The sequence below is a fragment of the Delphinapterus leucas genome, chromosome 17 (assembly GCF_059928025.1).
Source record: "Delphinapterus leucas isolate spDelLeu-1000000601 "Yukka" chromosome 17, BTC_Dleu_Yukka2, whole genome shotgun sequence".
Classification (NCBI taxonomy): domain Eukaryota; kingdom Metazoa; phylum Chordata; class Mammalia; order Artiodactyla; family Monodontidae; genus Delphinapterus; species Delphinapterus leucas.
In genome coordinates, this window is record NC_143145.1 from 13,915,287 (window position 1) to 13,930,343 (window position 15,057).

Here is a 15,057-nt window from a genome sequence, read left to right on the forward strand (position 1 = left end):
ATGTCTTGCCTGATAAAAGTGACTTTGTATACCAGACCAAGCATTCCTGCTAACAATGTGATTTATGATGGGAAAAATGGACCATGCTATATCAGTCTAACCTCTGAGGGGCTGGAGACCAAGTAATAAGGTCAGCTACATGACACTCCATGCCTATGTGACAAAACTCCAATAAAGTCCCTGGATACCAAGGCTTGGTTGAGCTTCCCTGGTTAACAGTATTCCATATGTTTTGTCACACATCATTGCTGGGAGAATTATTTACTCTCTGAGTCCTTCTAGTAAATCACTGAACTTTGGGGTGCTCTTAGCAACCTATGACACAATATTGTTGGTGTTATAAAATTTAGCCATTCTGGTGGTTTGGGGGAGATATCTCATCATTTGCATCTCTGAAGACTAATGATGTTGTGTACCTTTCCATATGCTTATAGGCCATTTTGATATTTTCTTTTGTGAGGTTCCTATTTAAATTATTTACCATTTTTTAAAAGTTGGGTGTTCATCTTTTTCCTTTTTGATTTATCGAAGTTCTCTGAACATTCTACATATGAGTTCATCAGTTATATTTTATTTCAAATAGCTTTTCCCAGGCTGTGGCTTGTATTTTTACATTTTAATGATAATGTTTTGAGGAGAAGTTTTTAATTTGATAAAGTCCAATTTAACAGAGTGATAAAGAAATTCCCCTCTGTTTTCTTTAAAAAGTTTGATTGCTTTAGCATTCACATTTAAGTCTGTATCTTAAGTTAATTTTTTTCTTATGCTGTGAGAAAGGGGTTAAGCGTCATGTTTTAAATATGAATAGCCAGTTGCTTCAGGACCATTTAGTGGAAAGACTGCTATTTTCCCCAATGAATTTCTTAGGCACTGTGTTGAAATCAGTTGGTCATATACGTGATTAGTTACTCTTGGGCTTCCCTTTTTTTCCCACAGATTTATCTTTATGTCAATACCAGACAATCTTGATTTTGAGTAGAATTATAGTAAATCCTGAAATCTGACAGTTTAGGTATCCCAACCTTGCTATTGTCAGGTGATATAAGTTTTCCAACTCTGTTCTTTGTTTTCAAGATTTTTTAGGTTATACACATGCCCATACCAATCTTAGAAGTAGCTTTCCATATCTTTCTTCTTTTTTTTTTAATTTTTGTGATATCAACTGGGATTACATTCAATCTATAAGCTGATAGAGAACCACCAACTTAAAAACTATCTAGTCTTTCAACTCATAAACATGGTGTATTTCCAATTAATTAGGTATTCCAGGAGCATTTGGAGGGGCATTTTTTTTTTTTTTTTTTTTTAGTGTAGAGGCTTTATACATCTTTAATTAAATTTATTATAAATATTTAAGATGAGTGTTTTTACATATTTTATTGTATTTTCCAAAAGTTTTTTGTTAGTATATAGAAGTATGACTGATTTTTGTATATAGATTTTATATGCAATAATTTTGGCAAAATAAATGATTACTTTTGGTAATTTGCAAATCCCCTTACATATTGTATGTATGCAATCATATTATCTGTGAATAAAAATGGACTTACATCTTTCTTTCCAATCTTTATATCTTTTGTTTCTTTTTCTTGCCTTACTATACTTGTTAGAACCTCCAAATTACTCTTGCATTTAAGTTGTGAGAGTGGACATCCTTGCCTTGCTTCCAGTCTTAGCAAGAAGACATTCAGTCTTTCACCATTAAGGATGACAATACCTATAAAACTCTTTATATAAACTCCTAATCTGATTGAAGAAGTTCTCTTTTATTTTTAGTTTGCTGAAAGGATTTTTTTTGTTTATCATGAAGGAGTGTGTAATGTTGTTATCTTTCTTCCTCTCTAAATTTTACTCTTCAACCCTTTTCAAGGGTTTTGGCCAGGAGTATAAATAAAAAGATATAAGATACGTAAGAACAGGAGTATGTGTCTTTTTTCCCACTAATATATACTAAAACTCTAGGATTGTGTCTAAAATGTAGTAGACATTCGATATAAATATTTATTGAATAAATAAATTATGCCAAATTGACCAAATGTTGTACCACTATAATATTTCCCAGTAAATTTGAATTATTAAAGATAGTAGGGACTTGAGGCAAAGGTCTGGCTAACCTTTCCTTTCCCTCTAAATTGAAGAAATCTGAACTGGAACAACAGGGTCTGCCTGGTTTAGTTACAGGCTTAAATGCAGAAAGCAGAGGCAGGTTTATTACACGGAACCAAGACCCAGAAAAGACAGTCCACTATGCTTGAGAGAGGGAGGGAGAGAGGGAAAAAGAGATGCAGAGACAGAGACAGACATAGGGACAGAGAGACAGAATGAGATGTTTTTGAGACCCCACTGACAACATGTATAAATCAGAATAGCCATTCATCCTTCTTGGGAGAAGAGCAATTAAAAGGTGGACAAGAACAGGAATCTCTTTTTGTAAGTCAGTAGGAAGACAGAAGCATTGGCAGAGGAGAGAATGTGAAAAGAAGAATGTCTTTTCTAAAAGAAAAAGAATTTAATACCTTTTTCTTTGCATTCTTTCTTCTCCGATAATGTAATTCTTACCTGCCCTTTTATTTTATGTTTATATGTCAAATATTTTCCTGTAATTTTAAAGTTTTTAAAAATAATTTTAAGTATGTATTTTGTTAAAAACTTAAGGTTAGATTTTGTGTTTTAAACCTTTGCTACTTATTAAGAAAACTAATCCATTTACTTGTTTTACTATACAGAAAACCATCATTTAACTGACAATTTAAATGATAGAATATTGGTGAGTAGGTTATATCTTGGAGCACAAATTATTACTTCATGATGTAGTAATGACTAAACTACTAAGGTAAGAACTCATTACTACAGAGCACATTTGAAATAGGAAAGAACTCTATCATTCTATCATTGGATGTTTTACATGTTGAAAATATTATAAATTTCACCAAAAAAGTATCATGTATGACTGAACTAGAGATACTCAAGAAGTACAAACTGGAATAGAAATTTGACCAACAAATTTACAGTAAGAACAAATGGGATTTTTTTTCTATTGAGAATTTATTGCAGCCTCTTTCAGCTTCTAAAAATGTTGTTAAAATAATTTAGCTAATAATAATGGGTAGCATATATTGAGAGGTTGCCATATGTGAGGCATTTTTCTAAGAGCTTTACCTGTATTAACTTATATAATTTTCACAAAGTTCTGTAAGGCCTTATAAGAGTATATACTATCAGGTGGTACACATAATACTGCCATATGAGTCAGAGAAATATTGAAACCCATTCATATTAGTTGGTAAAGAGCAACTCTTTAACTACGGTTCACCAAATAATGTCACCCAGCAGTGGCCAGAGAGGCAAGTAATGAGGTCTGGGAGTGATGCTGGGTGGTAGGAGGGAAGATGAATGTAGACCAACTAAGGCTACAGGGATGGCTTTGGTGCCAGGGGTGTCTGCAGTACCTGCCAGCTGCTCCTGAGAAGGCCACCACTGTCAGGGATATCTGATTAGGTGGCACTGCAGGTGTTATTACTAGCAGCATTTTCATCGCGGACCAAGCAGTATAACTTACATTGGCTTCTAAATGAATACCTGGAAATGACTTGTAGGCAATGCATCTAACCACCTCTGGCTGCAGTAAAGCACTAGACACCGAACCACCTTCTGGCGGCAACAAAGCCCCAGGCACCAAGGACCTAATGATAATCAATTTAATGGGGCTGTTGGGAAATTTTGATGCAATTCCTATGTCAAATTATGGCTTAATAGGAATCTCATTTAACTAGTGGCAGCTCAGTTAAACAAAAAACCACAATAATAATTTCTAACAATTAACAAATGATTGGTAAATTAATAAAATGATTTGATAAAGAATTGGCCCTATGACGTATTCCTTATTAAGCACTATACTCTGTGTATTTAGACAATAAAAGGCAATATATTTTAATGTATATATTTATCCAAAGATAATTTGTTACATTACTAGTGGATGAATATTTTAAATATTATACCTGGCCTCTATTTTTATTCTCTCTTTTACAGATGAGCAAATTAGGCACAGAATAGTTAAGTAGCTAGCCTAGGTTATAAACCAGTAAATATCAGAGCTGATATTCAAACACAACAGACCGCCTCTGGAGTCTGTGATCTTAACCACTGTTTTACTGCCTATCAGACTATCATTCTGATGAGCTATTTTCCCACTGCTTTTTAATTAAACATTTATTTTAATATTATTGCCTGATGCTAAATTACCTTTCTAAGAGAATTAGTGCACATTAGAAGTTCTGTTATTTTGTCATTAAATACTGATAAGAAGTTGCATTATGTTTTTCCATTACTAAAAAATTTTTTCACCTATATTCGGATCAATCCAGAAACAAAGCGATAGCAGATACTTAACACATTCTTCAATGATTGGCAAGACATATTTAGGTAACATACAAGTTTTTTTAAAACAAATATTTTTTCTTAAATTTGTTTTTCTTTTGAAATTCTAAATTTAAACTATGCCATATGCACTAGAATATATAAACATATAATAAGATTTCCTTTTATTGAGGTGACATTAGTTTATAACATTGTAAGTTTCATGTGTACAACATTATATTTCTACTTCTGTTTTATAAAACATATTTTGAGGTTAAGATTTCCAAATCACCCCTCCCCCCAAATTCTTAATCCAAACAGGTCAAGTACTAGATATTCCAGTTAAATGATTTTCTATTCAGCTGCAGTGATTAATATCTCTTCTATTACTCTTTGTGCTTTCTAGTTTTTTTCTGCTTCCATGTTCTTTTATATCATTTTCTATAAAAACAAAGTTTCATTTGCTTTTACCTTCCCAGTGTTTTGGAAAGTTCATATGTCTTGCTTTTGTAATTTTACATGTAGAAATTGCTAAGATTTTTTTCTTTTAAAAAAAACAACTCTTAAGCTCTATTTCTCTAGTTATCAGTGGCAAATGAAATGCTATAATTTATTTCTAAAATGTAAGATATGGAACTCAGTACATTTTTCACTTTCACTATTATCCCATCCCCTATAATACATACTTCACAATGTTTGTAAAAGTAATCTGGAATTGTGAATTAGTATTATTATTATAGTCATGTATTGTTATATTAACCATCTTGTGCTTGTAAGTGGTATAATCCATCATAAAACCACCAATATGCCCTTCCCCCAGTTTATGAAATAAAACTTTATGAGGACAAAGAAGAGTTTCTCTATGACCACCAGTTAACTGCTATCCTTAATTTAGTGTTGATCTTTCCCTACATCTAAAAATTGTTAGTACATATACACTTTATTACATATATATGTATATATGTGTACATGCATATGTTTATATATATCCATAAACTATATATAATAGTGTTTTGCATGTTTCTAAGCCTTATGAAAGTGATATATTCCACAGACTATTCTGTAACTTGCTTATTTCACTCAGCATTCTGTTTTTGAGATTACCTATAATGATATATGTATCTTCACTTGAATAATTTAAAAGTGGTATTAAATAGACTGCAATCTGATCATTCTCCTTTAAATGAACATTTAGGCTCTTTTCAACTTCTTACCATTACAAACAACATGGCTGTAAAGATTCTTGTATGTGTCTTCTTGTGAAAGGATATCCAGAGTCAGAATCTCAGAATGGAATTACTGAGCTATAGATGTGCCTTTACGTAGACTTTAATTTTACTAGATAGTGCCTAATTCTTCCCAAAATGACAGCTGCAATTTGCACTCCCACCAGCAACTGGAGTTTCCAACTTCATTCCCATCCCTGCTAACACTTGGTTTCGTCAGAATGTTTCATTTTTGCCAACCTTGTTACATGAAAATATATCTCATTATGGGTTTTATTTTTCCTTCCTTAGCTACCAGCAAGGTTGGGCTTTTTTTTCCAATTTATTAGCCATTAAGGTTTTGTTTTACCTGTGTATTACCTATTCACATATATTTGTTTTCTTTTTGGTTGCCTTTTTCTTATGGGTTAATAGGAGTTATTCTACTTTTTATTCTAGATACAAAATCTTTACCAGTTATGTGTGTTTCTAAAATCTTCTCCAAGTCTACTTACTGCTTGTCATTTTTATGTCTTTTTCTGAAAAGTGTGTAAAATTTGGAAATAGTCAATGTATCTTTTTTTTAATGATTTGGGTTCTGTGGGCCTTGTTTAAGATATTCTTTTCTTTCTAAGGTCATAATTTTTTTGGAAGTTTTTAAAGTTTTACTTTACACATTAAGCCTTTAATTCACCTAGAATGTGTTTTTGCATATCACATGAAGTAGAATGATATCATTTTTATGTGATATATTTCTTGAATAGTCTACTATTTTCCCATTTGTTTTAATGCCTCCTCTGTCATATATCTCATTTCTGTATATTAGTGGGTCTTTTTCTGGGTTTTTTTTTTAACATCTTTATTGGAGTATAATTGCTTTACAGTGGTGTGTTAGTTTCTGCTTTATAACAAAGTGAATCAGTTATACATATACATATATCCCCATATCTCTTGCCTCTTGAGTCTCCCTCCCTCCCACTCTCCCTATCCCACCCCTCTAGGTGGTCACAAAGCATCTGGATTATTTTTTATATTCCATTGCTCTAGGTCTATGGACCAATTTCTGGGACAATATTATTCTTGCTTAATTATTATATATCATAATATATCTTACATAACTTTGTAATTCAAAAATTTAGAATGGTCCCATTGCGTCAATTTTGATCAAACTCTTTTCAGTCCAAATACTGGGGAAAGGGCTTCCCTGGTGGCACAGTGGTTAAGAATCTGCCTGCCAATGCAGGGGACGTGGGTTCAAGCCCTGGCCCGGGAAGATCCCACATGCCGCGGAGCAACTAAGCCCGTGTGCCACAACTACTGAGCCTGCGCTCTAGAGCCTACGAGCCACAACTAGTGAGCCCACGTGCCAAAACTACTGAAGCCTGCGTGCCTAGAGCCCGTGCTCTGCAACAAAAGAAGCCACGACAATAAGTCCGTGTACTGCAATGAAGAGTAGCCCCCGCTCGCCACAACTAGAGAAAGCCCGTGCACAGTAACGAAGACCCAACACAGCCAAAAATTAAAACAAATAAATAAATAAAAGAAAATTAAAACAAAACAAAACAAATACTGGGGAAAAACATTCATCTCAGGAGGATTCTCTTAAGTTAAGTTTTTGGTTGTTAGTGTTTCAGAACCTTTACCAAGCTGGATTTTTAACCTTAGTCCTCAACGTTGAGTGCCCTTTGTTTTTATTCATTTGTCTTTTTCTTCAATAATTCTGGAAAGCCTATCAATTGTATCCTCCACATTTGATCTTACGTTTTGTACTTTAAATTTGGCTTTCAATAAAAAAAACGAAATTGAGTTATTTGTAGTGAGGTCGATGGACCTAGAGTCTGTCATACAGAGTGAAGTAAGTCAGAAAGAGAAAAACAAATACCATATGCTAACACATATATATGGAATCTAAAAAAAAAGGTTCTGATGAAACTAGGGGCAGGACAGGAATAAAGACACAGACGTAGAGAATGGACTTGATGACACGAGGAGGGAGAAGTGTAAGCTGGGATGAAGTGAGAGAGTAACATTGACATATATACACTACCAAATGTAAAATAGATAGCTAGTGGGAAGCAGCTGCATAGCACAGGGAGATCAGCTGGGTACTTTGTGACTACCTAAAGGGGTGGGTTAAGGAGGGTGGGAGGGAGACGCAAGAGGGAGGGGATGTGGGGATATACGTACGCATATAGCTGATTCACTTTGTTATACAGCAGAAACTAACACAACATTGTAAAGCAATAATACTCCAATAAAGATGTTAAAAAAAATTTTGGCTTTCACTTTCTCCATGATAGATTTTAACTTCATTCCATTTGCATTTCCTGTGGTCCTTTACATCCTCTATCTCTCCTTTGCAATTTATTCTTTTAGAGTTCCCAGTAAGCCTACTCCCTCCTAATGGCATCTATCTCAGCTTTCTCTCTACAGTCTATACTGAGGATTCCAACAGAGTCCAAACATTTTATTCTGGTCCTGCAGTGGATAATTCTCTGATATATTTTTCTCTTAGAGTTCAGAATATTCTCCTCATTCCTATTTGCTACTATTTTTTCATAGACTCTGTGTATAGGCTGCCCTCTGTACTCAAATGAGATGAGGCTTTGAGAGCCATCAAGTGTCACTCTTTGCCTACAGGCAGGGTATTTTTAGCCTCAGTGCAGTTTCGCAGGTATAGCAGATATTCATCTAATGGAACTCATCTGCACTTAGGAGGAGGAGGGCATGGTGGTTTCCTCCTGGCTCTATTACTTGTTTCTTCTTTTTGCTTTAAATGAGTGAAATGTATTAAAATCTACCATCCCTAGCATACTCTATCTCACTAGACTTTTAGTTCCAGGATGGCTAGGGGCCATTTCTAATAAACTTTGACATCTACATATCATACCTCAGAACAGTGATACGCTGTCTGTCTTCAATCCCCTATTCCATGCTCCACTTCAATCAGACTGTCATCCCACCACCATACTAAAACAATTCATAACAACTTACCAATGACCTTCCTCCACAATGGTAAATCCGGTGATCGATTCTTAGCCTCATCTCACCTGACATATGGATCATCTGACACAGTCGGTCTTAGTCTCCCTTTTGAAACACTTCTTAATTGCCTTCAAGAAAATTCCACCTCCTCAGTTCTCTTCTCAAGTTAGCCATCCCTCTCAGTCCCCTTTGCATTTGCCCTCATATCAATGACTGCATAGTACTGGAGTGGTCCAGGGCTCAGTGCACGGACTTTTTCTCTTCTCCATCTACACTCATCTCTAGTATCAGCAGTCTCATGGATTTAAATATAATTTATACACATATAAACACTTATATCTACCCTGAGTGCTCCCCTGAATGGCAGACTCATTAATCCAACTGCCTGTACAGTATCTTTATTTTGATAGTCAATAGGCATATCAAACTGTATGCGTCCATAACAGGAATGACTGTTTTCTCCCTCATCGCTGACCCTAAAACTCCCTTCTGCTTCTTGGTTAATGACTGAATTAGTCTGCTCAAGTTTCCATAGCAATATGCCATAGACTGGGTGACTTAAAAAGCAGAAATTTATTTCTCACAGTTCTGGTAACAGGGAAGTCCAAGATCAAGGTGCCAGCTGATTTGATTTCTGGTGAGGGTCTCCTTCCTGGCTTGTAGACAGCCACATTCTTGCTGCGTCCACACGTGGCAGAAAAATATGGAGCTCTGGAGTCTTTTACGTTTTTAAAAGGACACCAGTTCTATGGGATCAGGGCTCTACCCCTATGACCTCATTTGTTTAACCTTGACCTCCTCCTTAAAGGCCCTATCTCCAATGCAGTCACTTAGGGGTTAGGTTAGGGCTTCAAAATATCAATTTCAGGAAGACACAATTCAGTCTGTGACAATGACATTTTCATTATTTCTAGTTGCTCAAGAAAAACACTTTAGAATAGGCTTGACTTCTCTTTTGTTTCTTTCTTTCACAAATTACATGCATTTTATCAGCAAGTCCTGCTGGCTTAACCCTTAAGATATTTCCAGAGTTTGCAACCCTCTCATTACCAATGCCTACTACTCAGCTGCCATAATTCTCTACCTGAGAACAGCCCCCTGGCTGGTCTCTTTGCCTCTGCTCTTGCCCCTCTTTCTGCTGCTTCTTCATAGCACAGTCGCTGGGAGTAACCGTTTTCAAATATAAGTGGGATTATAACATTCTTCTCCTCAACACTCTCCAATGACTTCCCATCTCACTTGAAGTAAAAGTCAAGTCCTTACAGTGAGCTCTATCACTTGTAACAATTCTGCTACCTGTGCTTCTCAGATCTAAATCCTACCAACCTTGCCCTTGGCCATTAGCTCCAGCCACACTGGCCTCCTCATTGCTCTTCCTGAACATGCCAACAAACCTCCCACCTCAAGGGTCTTTGATTTTTCTGTGCCATCTTCCAGAAACACCTTTTACTAGGGCTCCCTGGGGAGCACACCCTCAGGGATATCCCCTGATACCCCTAAATAAAAAGACTACCTCCCAGCATTTCCTTTTCTCCTTACTGTCTTTTTCTCTCCAGCATTGATACTCTCTTGTTTATTTGTTGTCTTATCCCATAATTAGAATACAACCTCCATAAAGTCCTGATTGCTTTTTTTGTCTTATTAATGGCTTTATCTGCACCACCTAGAATACTCGGCACACAGTTGATGCTTCATAAATAATGAGGACTAATACATATATTAGAGAGGTAGCTGTCCACAATTCTAGTTGGCACAAATCTTGAAACAAAGAGTTATCCCACTGCATTTTTAATCGGTCTTTCTTTTGTAAGAAGTGCTCAGTGGAATGTTCATGAGGCAGAGTAAACTAGAATGGTAAATGTTCTTCTACCCAGCTCATCTAATGTTGTTTTTTTTTTTCCCCTCTTTTTTCATGATTCTTTTAGTGGAAAGTTGGGACCTGCTTCATGAGGGGCTGCTAGCCATTTGTAATTTTAATGTAGAAATTGAAAAGAAAATAATTTAACTGAGAATACATACAGTTCTGTTCTGGGTCTTAGCTGTGAAAGGAATAGTAAAGATGGGAAGGGGTCATGGTGGTATTTTGAGTCTGTTCCGCTAAAGAAAGAGTTGGAGAGGCAATTCAACAAATAATAAATCAAGGTAACTCTTCAAAGTGATGAGGACAGATGTCAGGTTCAGCTTGTGAATGCCACTGCTCCACGGTTCCTGAAAGGCAGTGTTCTCTGAATCCAACACAGAAGATAAATGATTTTGGTGCTACTACTGAAAAATGTGAGAGAAATGACTTGCTCATCTTTGGGGATGGCCTTAAGTGAAGGCAGAGGTTTGCATTATCTTTTTAGAAACATTTAGAAACAACAACAACCTTAATTCCCCTTTTCATGTAACCTAACATACTCATGGATCCCAGGGATTAGGTCATGGACATCTTTGGAGGACCATTATTCTGCCTATGGCAGGGTATTAGATGACAGAGCCCCAATTTTACAAATCGAGAAAATCTTGGCTGAGCATGGATTAGAATAAACACACTCCTATCTCTCAGACCTGAATAATCTTCACAGAGAAGCCCCAATACACTTTACTTAAGTCCTCCCCCAATCAAAATGAATACATTGCTCCATTTACCGTAGATATACAATTTAGAAAGTTTAATACACAGTATAGACATGCCACATGCATGTTTTCTTTTACATTCAAAATACAATGCTTAATAATATTTTTAGTATAGTAGGTGGCAGTGAAGATGACAGCAAAAACAAATTACACAATTGAGATTTTAACGAATATTTCTGCCAGTGAAACTTGAAAATCTGAGCACTGATGTGAGAAGGATGCTGTTGTTCTCTTATTAAACATTCACTGACCTTGCATATATCTAAAGGGACTTCCTGTCACAGCACTGAAATTTGATGTTTGATCTTCAGGTTCAAATTTGATCTGACACACTGCAATTACCCCATTTTTTTAAATTAATAAGCGTCTTGGATTCTTTTTCTTGGAAAGGTTGGCATTCAGAAATATCATTAAGAGACACCTCTCTCTTTTTCTGGTGAGGCAGCAGGGGTGTTAGCTCTGGCAAGCACAGAAATCAGGGAAACCAAAGAGGTCAACACGTACATCAGCATGATATTCAGGGACCGCCTGACACAGAGAGTCTTCAGCGATGTGCTCTCTTCTGTTTTGACTCCAGAAGAAAAGGTGCTGTCAACCTCATTTAGAGGGTTATTCCACATTTCTACTTACTAGGTGCTCTTTTCACTCAATTTTCCTATTTTATTATAACCCAGTGCCCTTGGTTGTTATCTTTCACTTCCATTCCTACATTACCACTTGAACTTGTCCAGATAATTTTGATCCATGGAAAGAACGAATTAGCTTCTGTATTCTCTATAAAGAGGTCCTCGCCTCTATGGAGAAAGATGACACAGGCAGAGGAAGAAATTAAAAACTGACTCCATGGCTGAGTCAGGATCCTTGAGGTTAAGAAGAAGCTCAAGAAGAATTGTTCATTCCTGCTGTGCTGTTGACTGAGATTCAATACCCATGAATCCCCAAAATCTCAGGCTCTCTTCGTTCTGGACATATCCAGGGAGGAAAACAGTTGTGGGCAGGGAGAGCTGAAAAGGATGCTATTGGGCTACTAGGGAAAAGTCAATTCCATGTAATTCTTCTGCAAATCATGAGGTTCTTTTCTCAGCACTGAAGCTATGGGAATCCTAATATATGGCCCCTGTACTTCAAAACCTTGAACTGTAAATATGTAATAAATCAGATAATTATCTTTTAATATATTTATTTTAAAAAATTTGTAACCATGTGTGGTGATGGATGTTAAGTAGATTTATTGTGGTGATCATTTCTCAATATATACAAATATCAAATTATTATATTGTACACCTAAAACTAATATAATGTTATATGTCAATTATATTGCAATTTTTGTATACACAGTTGGCTCTTGAATAACACACAGGTTAGGGGTGCTGACCCTCTATGCAGTTGAAATTTTTCATATAACTTATAGTCAGCCCTCCTTACACCTGGTTCCTCTGAATCTGAGGTTCCACATCTGCAGATACAACCAACTGCAGATCATTCAGTGATCATAGTATTTACGACTGAAAAAAATCTGTGTGTAAGTTGACCCACGCATTTCAAACCTGTGTTGTGCAAGGGTCAATCTATTTGTAATGTTAGGAGAAACAAAGGAAAGAAAACATTAATTCCACCATGAACAAAGGGAAGGGGTGAGGAGCTGGGACATTTTTATATTAAAAAAAAAAAGTTATTTGAGGATGGTGATTGTTTGGTTCTTCATTGTAATACCAGTACTTCAGCAGTATAGGGAGCCTTGAGTGTAATACTAAGAAATTTGATTTTTTTTTTCTATTTGGTGTGGAAATATGGTTTGGTGGAAGAAAAAAGGACTTTGTAGTCATATGAACTTTGGTTTGAAAATCACTGGGGGAGGTGTCAAAAGTTATTTAACCATCCTTAGTCTTAATGCCCTCATTAGAAAGGGTAACAGGCAAGGGTGTCAGATTATAGGTTTGTTTTGTCAATAAGATGAGAAAATACCCAGACACTTGGAAATACCCAGCATGAATCATGCAAATCTTAGGATTTTAATAAATGATAGAGATTCCACTCCTTGTTCTCTTTCTTCTTCCCTTGCTTCCTCCGTTTTCCCTTCTCATGGGACATCACTAAAGATATTAAACAGAAATGTAGTTAAGAAGATAATATATTTTGGGCTATCGCAGATCCTGCTTAACTTGATTCATCACCTCTGTTCACTCAGTTTCCATCAAGATATCCCACTTCCTACTTCTAACATTCAACTCCATACTCCACACTCCACATATTCCATACTCCATACTCCATATTACCATATCACATTTGATTTTTTAAAAATTCTCGGCCCAGAATAAGAGCTCTTCAGCATGGGATTCAAATCCATCCACAACTTGGCCCCATTTTGTTTGGCAACTCCTATTCTTTGAGGGTGGCTTCCTGGGACACTGTGTTGAGAAGGATTCTGAAGCTAGTTATATATTTACCAACAACAAAAAGGTATTATGATTAATTAGTAATTTTGGTCATGGACGTGAATCTTGCCATTCATGATCTAAACTATTAGTATACATAATAATTTACAATTTAGTTGGAGTGAAGAATCTGAGAACAGTTTTGATAGAGATGTAGAACATGACCTTATGTCCCAGTTTGCCTGGGACGGTTCCAAGTTTTGCCTATTGTCCCAGTGTAATTTTTTGTAGTAATTTTTAGTAACATTCACTCTCAAAGATGTCCTATGAAGAAGGTGTATGGTTATCCTAGTGATAGAATTAGGAGGCATTAGACTTAGGGTCCTACTTATGAATCTAAATAATAACAGATTTCAGAAAATAAGATTTAATAAGGGACCTTAGGGGCAGTCAGGTGTAAGAGAGATAAAGCATTAATGGGATAGGAGATGGCCTGTATGAGTCTTAAGATCACTTCAAACTTGAGATCTTGGTTTAAATATCTTATTTCACTGACTGGGTAACTGAGACCTAGAGGTCAGGCCAGAATTCAAACTTGGGCTGTTAAATCAGGAGCATGTTCATTTACACCACTGCTTTACCATGTGATAATGGACCACCAGGGCAAATGATGTGGATGCCCCATGGAGTCTGGTTTCAGTTAAGCCTGAAACCAAATGTACAAAATCAGAGGCAGCTCCACTAGAGTTAGAGAAGTCTTAAGTAAAAGTCACACGTGAAATAAGTTGTTTTCCTCTTCCATCTGCTTGTTTTATTTTGGGCACAACCTCCTTCAAATGTTCTGCTTTTCTCATATTCTTTGCTGTTTGTGCACAATTTTGTGATGGGTGTAACCTCATTCTAGTAGTCACTAACTGATTCATTCTTTGCTTTTTCAGTCAGTTTATGTTGCTTATGAATTTCCGTATTATCTCCCGCTGGAGTTGAGTCCTAAGTTTTCATAACTTCCGTAAACAAACCGCTCTGACTGTGTGACTCACGTGTGAGCAGAGTCTGGCTGAATTTGATTGATGAAACCACTTGTGGTTTGATAGGTATAAACATACGGACTTTGTGTGCTCTGTAGAGCATCTAACAGCTTTTATCTGTTCCACATGAATATCTGGCAATGTGTCTTTCGACAGATTCTGCACATGTAATACCCCCATAAGCAAAGTCTTCCCTTAGGATGCCCAAGTCATGGAACAGAGAAATTGAGGCTGAGACTCTTGTTAAAGACTGCCTGGCCACAAATTTCAGCTCCACTCGTTGCTAACGGCTAGCCTTAGACAAGTCACTAATATTTCTAAGCCTCGGTTGCCTCATCTGGGCGTGAAAATCGTGCCTACATCATAGGGATTTTTTGAGGATCAAATCTGATAATGCATGCCAAATACTTAATGTAGTCCCGGCTTATCTAAGCATTTCACAAACATTGGCTATCATCATCACCATCACCATCACCATCATTATGATAA

General features: G+C 36.3%; 1 long non-coding RNA gene across 1 annotated transcript in view; it reads right to left on the bottom strand.

The window, feature by feature from the left end:
- The window catches only part of LOC111164365 (uncharacterized), a 61,096-nt gene that overhangs the window by 12,627 nt on the left and 33,412 nt on the right, over positions 1 to 15,057 (bottom strand). The gene's annotated exons all lie outside the window — the stretch shown is intronic.